This window comes from Arachis ipaensis, chromosome B6, assembly GCF_059453495.1.
Source record: "Arachis ipaensis isolate K30076 ecotype BB chromosome B6, ASM5945349v1, whole genome shotgun sequence".
Lineage (NCBI taxonomy): Eukaryota > Viridiplantae > Streptophyta > Magnoliopsida > Fabales > Fabaceae > Arachis > Arachis ipaensis.
In genome coordinates this window covers 51,526,430-51,542,989 of record NC_142441.1, presented here as the reverse complement: position 1 = coordinate 51,542,989, position 16,560 = coordinate 51,526,430, and the positions used below count along the sequence as shown (strand labels likewise).

The window sequence follows — 16,560 nt, the reverse complement described above, 5'->3', positions numbered from 1 at the left end:
ACCATACATGCCAATAACTTTGAACTAAAGCCACAGCTCATCACCCTCATTCAGAACAACTGTTCATTCGGAGGAAGAGTCCAAAAAGATCCCAATCAACATCTAACCACCTTCCTGAGGATATATGATACTGTGAAGTCTAATGGTGTTCATCCTGACACCTATAGACTGCTTCTGTTTCCCTTCTCACTCAAGGACAAAGCATCTAAATGGCTAGAATCCTTCCCGAAGGAGAGTTTAACAACCTGGGAAGATGTGGTGAACAAATTCTTGGCAAGATTCTATCCTCCTCAAAGGATCAACAGGTTGAGAGCTAAGGTACAAACCTTCAGGCAACACGATGGTGAAACTCTATATGAAGCATGGGAGAGGTTTAAGGACTTGACAAGAAGGTGCCCGCCAGATATGTTCAATGAATGGGTGCAGTTACACATCTTCTATGAGGGTCTTTCTTACGAATCAAAGAAAGCAGTAGACCACTCATCTGGGGATCTTTGAACAAGAAGAAGACCATTGAATAAGCCATAGATATCATTGAGACTGTAGCAGAGAATGACTACTTCTATGCCTCTGAAAGAGGCAACACTAGAGGAGTGATGGAGCTAAATAACGTCGATGCATTGCTGGCTCAAAACAAGATGATCACCAAGCAGTCGGCTGACCTTACCAAGAAGATGGAGAGGAACCAAATAGCAGCAATCACCACCTCAGCAGCAGCTCAAGAAGGAGTGAATGAAGAAGCAGAGGGTGATTAGGAACAAGCCAACTACATTGGAAATTCACCTAGGCAGACCCATGATCTATACTCTAAAACTTATAATCCTGGTTGGTGGAACCACCCAAACTTTGGGTGGGGAAATCAACAAGATCAAGGCCAAGATCAGAGACGCCATAACCCCAACAACAATGAAGCTCACCAACATTCCACACAGAGATCATATCAACACCCACCTAATAACACCTCTCAACATCCATACCAAAACCAAAATAGCCCTTCTCATCCCTCCAATCTCAATTCACCATCATCCGAAGATAGACTCTCAAGGATCGAGAATCTACTTGAAGGCATATGTAAGGAAATTCAAGATAGTAAGGTGTTCTGAGAGGAAGTGCGATCCAACATGCAGAATCAAGATGCTGCCATCAAGAAACTTGAGACACAAATTAGCTACTTATTTCAGCAAGCTCCCGGCCACAACCTTTGCAGCAACATTGAGCCAAACCCAAGGGAGAAGTGTCAAGCTATCACCATCAGAAGTGGAAAGGAATTGAAGGAGACCTCCAAGCAACTATAAGAGAAGGACTCAATTGGAAGGAAGGAGGAACAAGATGAAGTTCAAGTTCCCACCTCCAATTCACATCAAAAAGGAGAAGAGCTGAAGCCATATGTTCCAAAAGTCCCATACCCTCAACAATTGAGGAAGAAGGGGGATGACAGCCAATTCTCAAGATTTCTAGAAATCTTCAAGAAACTACAGATTAACATACCCTTTGCTGAAGCAATAGAGTAAATGCCACTCTATGCCAAGTTCTTGAAGGAATTGATGACCAAAAAGAGAAGCTGGAAGAACAATGAAACTGTGATACTAACCGAAGAATGTAGTGCCATCATTCAGCACAAACTACCCCAGAAATTAAAGGATCCTGGGAGCTTCCAGAACCCTTGTATTATAGGGGAAATCACAATGGAGAAGGCTCTATGTGACTTAGGAGCCAGCATAAATCTGATGTCCGTAGCTATGATGAGAAAAATGAGGATTGAGGAGTCCAAGCCAACAAAAATGGCCCTGCAACTGGCAGACCGATCATTCAAGTTTCCTCACGGCATAGTAGAAGACTTGTTAGTGAAGGTAGGAGACTTTATCTTCCCCGCAGACTTTGTGGTATTGGATATGAAGGAAGGAGCCAAGGCTTCTATCATCCTGGGAAGACCATTTCTAGCCACTGCTGGAGCTATCATTGATGTCCAAAAAGGTGAACTTACCCTGAGACTACACAATGAGAAGATGATATTCAATGTGTTTAAGGCCATGAGTTACCCACAAGAACCATTAGGAGAGTGTATGAGGTTGGATTCACTGGAAGATGCAGTACAAGAGACTCTTGAAGAAGAAGAACTTGAGGGGTTAACAGAAGAGGAATCAGCATCAAGCGAAGAAGTTGCAACAGCAGAGGTTCATGTTCAGGGTACACTAGAAGAGAAGAATGAAAGAAAAGAAGCACCCAAACTTGAACTCAAAGCACTGCCACCCAACCTCAAATATGCATATTTAGGAGAGAATGAAAGTTACACAGTGATCATAAACTCAGCCCTCAGCCAAGAACAAGAGGAGGAACTACTCCAAGTATTACAAAAGCATAAGGATGCCATTGGATGGACCCTCGCTGACCTGAAGGGAATCAGTTCGGCCATATGCATGTATAAGATACTGTTGGAAGATGATGCCAAACCATCCATTCAACCCCAAAAGAGGCTGAATCCAGTCATGAAGGAAGTGGTACAGAAAGAAGTCATGAAGTTATGGCAAGGAGGGGTGATCTATCCGATCTCAGACAGCCCATGGGTCAGTCCCGTGCAAGTTGTCCCAAAAAAGGAGGAATCACTGTAGTCCCCAATGAGAAGAACGAACTAATCCCTACAAGGACCGTCACAGGATGGCGGATGTGCATAGACTATAGAAAACTCAATGAAGCTATAAGAAAAGATCATTTCCCCCTTCCTTTCATGGATCAGATGCTGGAAAGACTTGCAGGACACGCATATTACTGTTTTCTCAATGGTTATTCAGGAAATAACCAAATAATGGTTGATCCGAGAGACCAAGAGAAAACCTCATTCACTTGCCCATATGGAGTGTTTGCCTACAGACACATGCCATTTGGGCTATGTAATGCAGCTGCAACTTTCCAACGCTGCATGCTCTCCATTTTCTAAGATATGATAGAGAAATTCATTGAAGTCTTTATGGATGACTTTTCAGTATTCGGAGATTCCTTTCCTAATTGCCTAAATCACCTGGCCCTGGTATTAAAAAGATGTCAAGAGACTAATTTGGTCTTGAACTGGGAGAAATGTCACTTTATGGTGACAGGAAGAATAGTTCTTGGCCATAAGGTTTCTAACCAAGGCATTGAGGTAGACAGAGCTAAGGTGGAACTCATTGAAAAATTACCCGCACCAAGTGATGTCAAGGCAATTAGGAGCTTTTTAGGGCATGCTGGCTTTTACAGAAGGTTTATTAAAGATTTTTCAAAGATAGCCAAGCCCTTGAGCAATCTCCTTGTATCTGATACACCATTTATCTTTGATGAAAAGTGCATGCTAGCATTCGAAAACTTGAAAAAGAGGCTATCTTCTACCCCTATCATTTCTCCACCTGATTGGAACTTACCATTTGAACTGATGTGCGATGCATCTGATTTCGCAGTTGGGGCAGTGTTAGGACAGAGGAAAGATAACTTGGTCCATGTGATATACTATGCCAGCAAAGTCCTTAATGACACTCAAAGAAACTATACCACTACTGAAAAAGAGTTGCTGGCAATAGTTTTTGCATTAGACAAGTTTAGATCATACCTCATTGGCGCCAAAGTGATTGTTTTCACAGATCACACAGCACTTAAATATTTGTTTGCCAAGCAAGAATCAAAACCAAGACTAATAAGATGGATCTTGTTGTTGCAGGAATTCAATATTGAAATTAGAGACAAGAAAGGAGTGGAGAACAAGGTAGCAGATCACCTATCCAGAATCCCTCATGATAAAGGAGGAACACATGATACAAGTGTAAATGAGTTCTTCCCAGATGAGCAGTTGATGACGGTTCACAGAGCACCCTGGTTTGCAGATATTGCCAACTTCAAGGCAACTGGGGCTTTACCTCTAGAAATCAACAAACATCGAAAAAGAAAGCTCATCAATGACGCAAAGTATTTTATTTGGGATGAACCATATCTCTTCAAGAAGTGTTCAGATGGAATCCTGAAAAGATGTGTTTTGGAAGAAGAGGGACAAGAGGTCTTGTGGAACAGCCACGGCTCGTGCTATGGAGACCATTTTGGAGGGGACAGAACTGCAGCCAAGGTGTTACAAAGCGGATTCTTTTGGCCCACCCTTTTCAAGGATGCCAAAGAACTAGTAAAGAACTTCAACGAATGCCAAAGAGCTGGAAATTTACCCAAAAGAAATGAGATGCCATAGAGTTTAATCTTAGAACTAGAACTGTTTGATGTGTGGGGAATCGATTTCATGGGACCATTCCCAACCTCACATTCAAACAAGTATATCTTGGTAGCAGTGGATTACGTTTCCAAGTTGGTGGAGGCCATTGCAACCCCAACAAATGATAGCAAGGTGGTCATGAACTTCCTCAGAAATAATGTCTTCAGTCGGTTTGGAGTCCCACAAGCGCTCATCAGTGATGGAGGGAGCCATTTTTGTAACAGATCACTAGAAACTCTTCTCCTAAGATACGGGGTAAAACACAAGGTTGCCACGCCTTACCACCCCCAGACAAGCGGGCAAACCGAGATATCTAACAGAGAGTTGAAAAGGATTCTGGAGAAGACTGTAGGAGCATCAAGAAATGACTGGTCAAAAAAGCTAGATGATGCTCTTTGGGCATACAGAATGGCATTCAAAACACCGATCGGGATGTCCCCATATCAACTGGTGTATGGAAAAGCCTGTCATTTACCACTAGAACTGGAACACAAAGCCCTCTGGGCTCTCAAGCTACTAAATTTTGACAGCATTGCTGTTGGTGAAAAAAGGGTCTTGCAGCTGCAAGAAATGGAGGAGTTTAGATCTCAAGCCTATGAAAATGCCAAGATCTATAAAGAAAAGGAAAAGAGAAGACACGACCTCAATCTGACACCCAGGAGCTTCGAAAAAGGACAGCAAGTACTCCTCTACAACTCCAAATTAAGACTTTTCCCAGGGAAACTCAAATCAAGATGGTCAGGACCCTTTCTCGTCACAAAGGTCTCGCCATATGGACACATAGAAATCATGGAGGAAAGTTCAAAGAGGACTTTCACTGTGAACGGACAAAGGCTCAAGCACTACATGGGCAATGATGAGCGGATATTTTATACGCTTTTTGGGGTTAATTTCATATAATTTTTAGTATGTTTTAGTTAGTTTTTAGTTTATTTTCATTAGATTCTAGGCAAAATTCATATTTCTGGACTTTACTATGAGTTTGTGTGTTTTTCTGTAATTTTAGGTATTTTCTGGTTGAAATTGAGGGAGCTGAGCAAAAATCTGATTCAGGCTGAAAAAGGACTGCTGATGCTGTTGGATCCTGACCTCTCTGCACTCGGAATGAAATTTCTAGAGCTACAGGAGTCCGATTGACGCGTTTCCAATTGCGTTGGAAAGTAGACATCCAGGGCTTTCCAGCAATATATAATAGTCCATACTTTTCTCAAGGATAGACGACGTAAACTGGCGTTCAATGCCAGTTCCATGTTGCAGTCTGGCGTCCAGCGCCAGAAACACGTTACAAGTTGGAGTTCAACGCCAGAAACAGGTTACAGCCTGGCGTTGAACGCCCAAAACAGCCCAGGCACGTGAGAAGCTTTAGTCTCAGCCCCAGCACACACCAAGTGGGCCCCAGAAGTGGATTTCTGCACTATCTATCATAGTTTACTCATTTTCTGTAAACCTAGGTTACTAGTTTAGTATTTAAACAACTTTTAGAGATTTATTTTGCATCTCGTGACATTTTAGATCTGAACTTTGTACTCTTTGACGGCTTGAGTCTCTAAACTCCATTGTTAGGGGTGAGGAGCTCTGCTGTGTCTCGATGAATTAATGCAAGTATTTCTGTTTTCCATTCAAACATGCGCGTTCCTATCTAAGATATCCATTCACGCTTAATTATGGAGAAGGTGATGATTCGTGACACTCATCACCTTGCTCAATCCATGAACATGTGTCTGCCAATCACCTCCGTTCTACATCAGATTGAATGAGTATCTCTTAGATTCCTTAATCAAAATCTCTGTGGTATAAGCTAGATTGATGGCGGCATTCATGAGAATCCGGAAAGTCTAAACCTTGTCTGTGGTATTCCGAGTAGGATTCTGGGATTGGATGGCTGTGACGAACTTCAAACTCGTGAGTGCTGGGCGTAGTGACAGACGCAAAAGGATAGTAAATCCTATTCCGGTACGATTGAGAACCTGCAGATGATTAGCCGTGCGGTGACAGCGCACCTGGACCCTTTTCACTGAAAGGAAGGATGGTAGCCATTGACAACGGTGATCCACCAACACACAGCTTGCCATAGGAGGACGTGCGTGCGTGAACAAGAAGACAGAGGAAAGCAGAATTTCAGAAGACAAAGCATCTCCAAAACTCCAACATATTCTCCATTACTGCATACAAGTATAATTTGTGTTATGCCCTTTTTACTTTTTACAATTCAACTAAAAATTATTATTAATATTATATCCTGACTAAGAGTTACGAGATAACCATAGCTTGCTTCAAGCCAACAATCTCCGTGGGATCGACCCTTACTCACGTAAGGTATTACTTGGACGACCCAGTGCACTTGCTGGTTAGTTGTGCGAAGTTGTAAGAGAGTAATGTGAACATTGACATCACAATTTCGTGCACCAGGCAACATGGGGGAAAACCCCAAAATGAAGTATCATCTCAACTAAGGGAGGAATCGTCGAGCTAGCGACACTAAAAGAGCGCTTCGTTGGGAGGCAACCCAACCAAAGGTAGTTTCCTTTTCATGATCATTTCAATAAAAGTTACAAGTAGTTTCCCCTGTATTGTGTGGAGCTAAGTTTGGTGTTGCACACCAAAACAATCCAAGAGTGAATGTGTAATTCTAAGTTTGGTGTTCCACCAAAGATTTTAGTTAGAATCACACTACACTTCTTCAATGGCAAGTTGCTAGCCCCAACCAATCAGGGAAACCACTTAACATCAATTTAGTTTCTAGTTCATAGCCGTTTTGTTAATAACAGCACATGAGGTTCTTCGCATATATTCAATATGTGTATTAGGCAAGGAACTAGGTTTGGTGTTCACACACCAAGTTAAGTTCAGAATTTCACAAGCATACATGCATGCTAACTATTTTTCAAGTGCTTTGGGAACAAGCAACTTTCAACAACTCTGCAGGAATTCAATCAATCTTCTGAAAAACAGTGCACCATCATCCAAGGAGGCGAAGAAGGATGCAGAAGCTATGGATGATGACAACATAGGGATAGCTAGAAGTCACTACCAAAAGATTGTATTGTTACTTGATTCCATATGAGTGCTCAAATTGGAAGTCTGAATGTACCCTTGATTAATAGTTACTCTTCAGATTAAGTCACTAGAATTTAATGTTTGTTTTCTTTGCTTTCGTCACATGTGTGCTAGTCCTAATGTCACTGCTGCATTTTTACCTTGCTCACTTGTATGCTTGTCCTTTAAGTCAAATAAAAAGAGAATGTTATGAAAGACCAGAGTGAGGTTCAATTTGTGGAGTAAGTTCTTAAGCTTGTGGTGTAGTAATTACTTAGCTAAGTTAGTTCACTGATAAACCCATATTTCATGAGTTCTTTTTTTGCTTAATTAGAGTGATTTATTCAACTCTTCACCTACTTATTCACATTAATTGCATGGTTTTACTTTCCCTTCCTTATTATGTCATATTGTGAAAAACATGTTGATGCCAAGGCATCTTAGGCTAGTTTCACTAGCATTTTTCTGTTAGTTTTAGTTGTTTTATGCATTTTCTTGAGCTTAAAGTAACCAAGAATGGTTAAATGAATAACAAAGCAATGAACCATCCAAACAGTATGATTTTGATGCAAATTCCATGAGTTTTTAGTTATATTACTTGAATGCTATGAATGGAAGATTTCTCATGAAAATTTGCAAGACTTTGATGCAATTGTTTGGATGATTTCAGGGAAGAAGAGGCTAGGCAAGGAAGCAACAAAATCAATAAAGGAAGCTTGAATATCACATGTGGAGTTTAAGTTCCAGTTTAAGCTTAAACTGGAACTTAAACTACCAAGCCATATAATGCTGGAAATGGCATTTAAGTTCCAGTTTAAGCCTAAACTGGAGCTTAAACGCCAGAATCATGAAGGCTAGGAAATGCTGGAACTGGCGTTTAACCTCCAGTTTAACCTTAAACTGGAAGTTAAACGCCAGAATGAGAATTTCACCAAGGGAGCATTTCCACGTTTAAGCTCCAGTTTAACCTTAAACTGGAGCTTAAACGTGTTCGACACAAATTCTCACCAAAGAAGCATTTCCACGTTTAACCTCCAGTTTAACCTTAAACTGGAGGTTAAACGCCAGAAGTAAGAAAGGCACCAGGAGCATTTCCACGTTTAAGCTCCAGTTTAACCTTAAACTGGAGCTTAAACGTGTTCGACTATTTCTCTCCTCCAGGGTTGCTTTCTCATTTCCACGTTTAAGCTTCAGTTTAACCTTAAACTGAAGCTTAAACGTGTTCGACCCAATTGCTCCTCCAGGGTTGCTTTCTTCATTTCCACGTTTAAGCTTCAGTTTAACCTTAAACTGAAGCTTAAACGTGTTCGACATTTCACACTCCTGGGTTGCTTTCTTCCATTTCCACGTTTAAGTTTCAGTTTAACCTTAAACTGAAACTTAAACTTCAACTTAAACGCCACTTTTTGAAAGGGTTTCTGGGCCAAATATATTGAAGTTTAAGTTAGCATTTGAGCACAAACATTAACTTAAACGTATTATGGTATGAAACCCAATTGAATATCATGGTTTATGGGATTGGGCCTGAAGAATTGATGAGTCTGGAGCTTCAATTTGTTGAGTCTTGTGTCATTACTTGTTTATCACTAAGTTTGCTCAATGAATGTTACAGAATTGGATCACAGCCTCATCAGGATTATGGATCATAAACCCAAAGCAAAAGGAAATCAGGGAAAGGCCTCAAAGCCCAAGAAACACAACAGAAGCTCAATTTAGAAAGTGTATAAATAGGATAGAATTTAAGTTGGTTGACACACACTCGAGGAGATTTTTACACGGAGAACTTTGGATCATTTTCTTTTAGTTTTGTAATTGAATTCAGAGCTATGACTCACTAAACCCCTTTCATTGGGTTAGGGAGCTCTATTGTAATTCAATGAATCAATAATAGTTTTATCTTCTTCTTCAATCTTTTCTCTTGAATTTTGTTAGATAGTTTCTCGATCTAATTCCATTGGGTAGTTGTCTTGGGAAAGAAACTACCCATAATTGGAATCCTTCGGAACCTTGGGAAAGGAATGGAGGATTCATGCTAGAGAAGCTTTCTCACAGTGAATTGGATTGGGGTTTGGATGGATATTGTGACATGTAATCCTACCAAATTGTGGTTCATGAAACTGTGTGGTATAATCAGTGATCGAGCATCATCTCTTCTTATGAACATTTAAACCAAGGGATTGGGAATTTGTTTGTTTTTAGAGAGAATTGGTGAGCCAAGGGATTGGGATCCAATCATATAAGATTGCCAAGCAAAATTTAATGAATGCATTGGTTGAGGAAGGGATAAAAGTTGTTTTGATTCGGAGATCTCAATATCTCCTAACACCCAATGAATTCCCATTTCTGATTTACCACTTTCTCTTTACATTCTGCAATTAAATTCATGCAATCACCCCCATCCCTTTTAATTTCAGCAATTTAACTTCTCGCTCTTTAATTCATGCAATTTTACATTCCGCAATTCTCATCTAAATCTTGATTCCGCTCAACTAGAACATACTTCTAATCCGAATTGCTCACTCAACCAATCCTTGTGGGATTCGACCTCACTCTATTGTGAGTTTTTACTTGACGATAACCGGTGCACTTGCCGGAAGGAATTTTGCCGATCGTGCAATTTCCTAAATCGTAGCATAACAAGTTTATGCACATCAAGTTTATGGCGCCGTTGCCGGGGATTGGTTTTCGATTGACAATTCTCAAATTGGAAGTTAACTAGATTGAGCATTTTTTTTTCTTGCTTTGTTAATTCAGTTCAAGTTACTTGTTGAATTTTAATTTCTGCACTCTGTTACATGCTTTCTTTCTTTATGCATTTAAATTCAAGCAACTAACTCACTGACTCACTAACTATTTGAATTAATTCCTCAACTGCTCTAACCATACTCTTCCATTAACCAAGAGTATTTCACTTGTTTGGTGCCTGTGCTGTGTTCTTGTATGACAGGTAGGAGAGGAGAGACATCAACTCCTCCATATACCGAACCAGAGAGGACCCTTCATAGACTTAGAAGGGAAGCAAGAGGGAAGAGAGTACTGAGAGAAGAGGAATCTAAAGGAGAATCTGAGGACAATTTTGAGGAAGCTTTAGATCTCAACATGGATAGAGAAGTTCACAACCATGAGAGGGCTGATGGAAACAATGCCATTCCTGAGAGGAGGGTTCTTGGTTCATACATAAACCCAACCTCTGGGCATTGTGGTAGCAGCATTCAGAAACCACCCATTCAGGCCAACAATTTTGAACTCAAACCACAGCTAATATCACTTGTGGAGGATCATTGTTCATTTGGTGGGAGTGCTAATGAAGATCCAAACCAACATCTCACAAAATTCCTGAGAATTTGCGACACTGTGAAGTCCAATGGAGTCCAGGAAGATACCTATAAACTGCTCTTGTTCCCATTTTCACTTAGGGACAAGGCAGCTAAGTGGCTGGAATCATTCCCAAGGGGGAGCCTAACAACCTGGGATGAGGTGGAAAGCAAGTTTCTGGCACGTTTCTACCCCCCACAAAAGGTCAATAGGCTTCGATCTGAGGTTCAGACTTTTAGACAACAAGATGGTGAAACTCTCTACGAGGCATGGGAGAGGTTCAAGGATTTGACAAGGAAATGCCCACCAGACATGTTCCATGACTGGGTGCAATTGCATATTTTCTATGATGGACTTTCTTATGAATCAAGGAAGGCTGTAGACCATTCATCAGGAGGTTCATTGAACAGGAAAAAGACTGTGGAAGAAGCCATTGAAGTGATTGAGACAGTGGCTGAGAATGAGTACTACTATGCTTCAGAGAGACACAACACTAAGGGAGTCATGGAGCTGAACCATGTTGATACAATTTTAGCCCAAAACAAGGTGTTTGCCAAGCAACTAGCAGAGCTCACCAGGAAATTAGAAACAAAGCAAGTGGCTGCAATACACACACAAGATCAAGAGGAAGTAAGCACTGAAGGAGGTGATTGGGAAGAGGCCAACTATGTGGGAAACCAACAAAGGCAATCATATGATCCACATTCCAACACTTACAACCCAGGATGGAAAAACCACCCAAACTTTGGGTGGGGGAACCAACAAACCCAACCACAAAACCACAAACCTTACAACCAAAACCAACATAACAATTCCACATACCAAAACTCCAACCAAAGATCATACCAAGCCACACAAAACACTTACTCCCAACCATCATATCATGGCCAAAATAATCAACCTACCCAACCTAATCCGAACCAACAATTTCAAGATCAATTAAACAGGATAGAAGGAATGCTTGCAACCATGAGTCAAGACATAACCGAATTGAAAGCCTTTAAGGAAGAAGTAAATTCTAACCTGCAAAACCAAGGAGCTGCCATCCAGAAGCTAGAAAATCAAATTGTGTATTTGTCTAAGCAAACCCCTGGGCCAAGCGTTTCTCATGCTGCCAAGGCTATTGCAAGGGAAGAATGTAAGGCCATAACCCTCAGAAGTGGAAAGAATCTAAAGGAGATCTCAAAGGAAACCACAGAGGATGAAGCAAAGGAAAATGTGAGAGACAAGGAACAAGGACAATCTTTTACACCGTCTGCAACAAAAGAAAAAGAAAAAGAGGTCCTGAAGCCTTATACACCTAAAGCACCATATCCTCAACGTTTGATGAAAAGTGAAAAGGATGGCCAATTCTCCAGGTTCTTGGAGATTTTCAAGAAGCTTCAAATCAACATTCCGTTTGCTGAGGCAATAGAGCAAATGCCACTCTATGCAAAATTCTTAAAGGAATTAATGACCAAGAAGAGAAGCTGGAGAAATGAGGAAACTGTGTTGTTGACTGAAGAATGCAGTGCCATCATTCAACACAAATTGCCTCAGAAATTGAAGGATCCAGGCAGTTTCCAAATCCCCTGCATCATAGGAAAAGTCATGCTGGAGAAGGCCTTGTGTGACTTAGGGGCCAGTATCAATTTGATGTCTCTAACAATGATGAGAAGAATGAAGATTGAGGAAGCCAAACCAACAAGAATGGCCCTCCAATTGGCAGATCAAACTTTTAAATTCCCTCATGGGATAGTTGAGGATTTGTTGGTGAAAGTGGGAGATTTTATATTTCCTGCTGATTTTGTGGTGTTAGATATGGAGGAAGAAGCCAAAGCTTCAATAATTCTGGGAAGACCCTTCCTGGCTACTGCTGGAGCCATCATAGATGTACAAAAGGGTGAACTCACTCTTAGACTACATGACGAGAAATTGGTGTTTAACGTATTCAAGGCAATGAGCTATCCATCAGAATCACTAAAGGAATGCATGAGGGTGGATGTAGTGGACATTGCAATACAAGAAACCTTTGAGGAAACAACAAAGGTAGTGGCAGAGGAGGAGTTCACCAAGGATATTGAAGTTAGTGACATCAACGCTACTGAAACAACCATGCCAAGCATGCCAGAGAGAGTGAAAGAAGAGAAGGAAGCACCAAAACCTGAGCTCAAAGCATTGCCCCCTAATCTCAAGTATGCATACTTGGGTAGTGATGAGAGCCATCCTGTTATCATTAGCTCTGCCCTGAGCCAAGAACAGGAAGAAGAATTGATCAAGGTGCTACAAACTCATCAAGATGCCATTGAATGGACCCTAGCTGATTTGAAGGGGATAAGTTCATCCATATGCATGCATAAAATCTTGTTAGAAGAGGATGCTAGACCCTCGATTCAAGCTCAGAGAAGATTGAATCCCGTCATGAAAGAAGTGGTACAAAAGGAGGTCATGAAGTTATGGCAGGCAGGGGTAATCTACCCCATTTCTGATAGCCCATGGGTTAGTCCCATCCATGTAATTCCCAAGAAAGGTGGCATAACTGTGGTGCCAAATGAGAGGAACGAACTCATACCCACAAGAACTGTCACTGGGTGGAGGATGTGCATAGACTACAGGAAGCTCAATGAAGCCACCAGAAAAGATCATTTCCCACTCCCATTCATGGATCAGATGCTTGAAAGGCTTGCAGGACATGCTTACTATTGCTTTCTGGATGGATACTCAGGCTATAATCAGATAGTAGTTGATCCTAGAGATCAAGAGAAAACATCATTTGTTTGTCCATATGGAGTTTTTGCTTGTAGACGCATGCCCTTTGGATTGTGCAATGCACCTGCCACTTTCCAAAGATGCATGCTGTCCATCTTTTCGGACATGATTGAAAAATTTATTGAGGTTTTCATGGATGATTTTTCTGTGTTTGGAGATTCTTTTCCTAGCTGCCTACACCACCTTGCCTTGGTGCTTAAGAGATGCCAAGAAACCAACCTAGTATTAAACTGGGAAAAGTGTCATTTCATGGTCACAGAAGGAATAGTCCTTGGCCACAAAATCTCTAATAGAGGCATTGAGGTGGACAGAGCTAAGGTGGAACTCATTGAAAAACTACCTCCACCAAGTAATGTCAAGGCAGTTAGGAGTTTTTTGGGACACGCTGGCTTTTACAGAAGGTTTATTAGAGACTTTTCTAAAATAGCCAAACCTTTGAGTAACTTGCTTGTCTCTGATACACCCTTTGTATTTGATAAAAATTGCATGCTAGCCTATGAACTTTTGAAGCAAAAACTTTCCTCTGCACCTATCATTGCCCCACCTGATTGGAACTTACCTTTTGAACTGATGTGTGATGCATCAGACCTTGCTATTGGGGCAGTGTTAGGACAAAGGAAAGACAATTTGGTACATGTGATTTATTATGCCAGTAAAGTCTTGAATGATAACCAAAGGAATTACACAACCACTGAAAAAGAACTCTTGGCAATAGTCTTTGCATTTGAAAAATTTAGATCCTATCTCATTGGATCTAAAGTCATTGTCTTCACTGATCATTCAGCTTTAAAATACTTTCTTGCTAAACAAGAATCCAAACCAAGACTTATTAGATGGGTTCTTTTGTTGCAGGAATTTGACATTGAAATCAAAGACAAGAAGGGTGTAGAGAACAAGGTGGCAGACCATTTATCAAGGATACCATGTGAAGAAGGAAGCGCACAAAGCACACATATAAATGAGTGCTTTCCTGATGAACAACTCATGGTAATTCACAAAGCACCCAGGTTTGCAGACATAGCCAACTTCAAGGCCACTGGGAGTTTGCCGTTGGAATTTAACAGGCATCAAAGGAAGAAATTGGTAAATGATGCCAAATACTTCATCTGGGACGAACCATACTTGTTCAAAAAATGTTTGGATGGTATACTCAGAAGATGCATATCAGAGGAAGAAGGAAGGGAAGTCTTATGGGACTGCCATGGCTCCACTTATGGAGGACATTTTGCAGGAGAAAGAACAGCAGCTAAGGTGTTGCAGTGTGGTTTTTATTGGCCCACTATCTTCAAAGATGCAAAGGAACTAGTGAAGCACTGCCATGAATGCCAGAAAGCGGGGAACCTGCCAAGAAGAAATGAAATGCCACAACAATTCATTCTGGAACTTGAATTGTTTGATGTATGGGGGATAGACTTCATGGGACCCTTCCCCACCTCATACTCAAATAATTACATTCTTGTGGCAGTAGACTATGTCTCCAAATGGGTTGAAGCAATAGCAACTCCAACCAATGATAATAAGGTAGTCATGAACTTCCTCAGAAAACACATTTTTTGCCGTTTTGGGGTTCCAAGAGCAATCATCAGTGATGGAGGAAGCCACTTCTGCAACAAACCATTAGAGGCATTGCTTCTAAAATATGGAGTCAAACACAAGGTAGCCACACCATACCATCCACAGACAAGTGGGCAAGCCGAAATATCTAATAGAGAACTCAAAAGAATCCTGGAAAAGACTGTGGGAACTTCAAGGAAGGACTGGTCGATTAAGCTAGATGATGCTCTTTGGGCATATAGGACAGCTTTCAAAACACCAATTGGAATGTCTCCTTACCAACTAGTGTATGGAAAAGCTTGCCATTTGCCACTGGAGTTGGAGCACAAGGCATTCTGGGCCTTGAAAATCTTGAACTTGGACAGCAAAGCTGCTGGAGAAAGAAGGATGTTGCAAATTCAAGAGTTGGAAGAATTCAGAGCTGAAGCTTATGAGAATGCCAAAATTTACAAAGAAAGAGCAAAGAAGAAGCATGACAGCAACATAGCCCCAAGGAAATTTGAAGAAGGACAAAAAGTATTGCTCTACAATTCTAGGCTGAAGCTATTTCCAGGGAAGCTAAAATCAAGGTGGTCTGGACCATTCCTTGTCACCAAGGTCTCCCAATATGGACAAGTAGAAATCATGGAAGAAAAGTCACAACGAACCTTCACTGTGAATGGTCAAAGACTCAAACATTACTTGGGAGATGTGGAGGAGAAGGACAAGGTTAAATATCACCTCAACTGAGGAAGACAACCGTCAAGCTAGTGACGTTAAAGAAGCGCTTGTTGGGAGGCAACCCAACCTGAGGTAATACCCCTTTGCTGTTTCTTTTATTTGTTTCAATAAAAAGGGTGAAGTAGTTTCTGTGCATTGCAAAGAATTAAGTTTGGTGTTTCACACCAAACAATGAATTCGTGGATCAATAATTCAAAGGGGAATGTGTGACTCTAAGTTTGGTGTTCCACCATAAAGATCAACTGAACACAACAACCTTTGAATTATATGAAAGGAACAACCATTCTAAGCAATCACAGAAATGCTTAAAATCCTTAGCAGCAACTTCATTCCAAGGAGAACTAAAGGATTCAAAGAACAGAGAAGTAAGTAGGAGACTAAGTTTGGTGTTCACACACCAACTTAAGACTCAGACACTTACCCATACATAGTTGAGCTAACCACTCAAGTGCTTGAGAAGCAAGCAACTTCATCACTCTTTGCAGGAAAGGAAACAAGGATCTTAAAGCATGAAGCAACAACTAGGAGAAGAAGGAGAAATCAAATTGTTTCCTGGCAACAAAGAGAAAACAAGGAATTTCACAAGGTGGTGTTGTTCCTTGACAATTCTTTAAAAAGGGCAAACAAAAGCATGCTTGTTCTGGTTTAAACTGTAATTGTTGAATCTTTCTGGAATGTGAAGTTTCTAGTATGTTTGTCTGTTTATTGCTTTGAATAAAGTGAATGCCTAGATGTTTGGATATAACTTCACCTTCTTAAACAAATGCTTGCCATGCTTGTTCTGTTTCCAAAAATAAAAGAAAAGTTTGAACAAAAGTAACTTGGCTCAATTAGTGACAAATCAAGTACAATTAAGTGGTGGTATGCATGCTTGATTGTTTAGTCAGATCACTGGAAATAGAGTGTAGAATTATCATTTTTTGTGTAGAAATTGAAAACTGTCTATGGATCTTGATGAATAAATG

General features: G+C 40.8%; 2 non-coding genes and 1 pseudogene across 2 annotated transcripts; 1 reads left to right on the top strand and 2 right to left on the bottom strand.

Moving 5' to 3' along the window:
* Nucleotides 1–303: 303 nt before the first annotated feature.
* LOC148555552 (small nucleolar RNA R71) lies at nt 304–410 on the bottom strand. Its single transcript, XR_015887659.1, has one exon. It is a non-coding gene; the product is annotated as a small nucleolar RNA R71 (small nucleolar RNA).
* A 10,373-nt stretch (nt 411–10,783) lies between these two features.
* On the bottom strand, nt 10,784–10,887 carry LOC148555551 (small nucleolar RNA R71). Its single transcript, XR_015886398.1, has one exon. It is a non-coding gene; the product is annotated as a small nucleolar RNA R71 (small nucleolar RNA).
* A 3,850-nt stretch (nt 10,888–14,737) lies between these two features.
* Nucleotides 14,738–16,560, top strand: part of LOC148555543 (uncharacterized) — a 193,399-nt pseudogene continuing 191,576 nt past the window's right edge.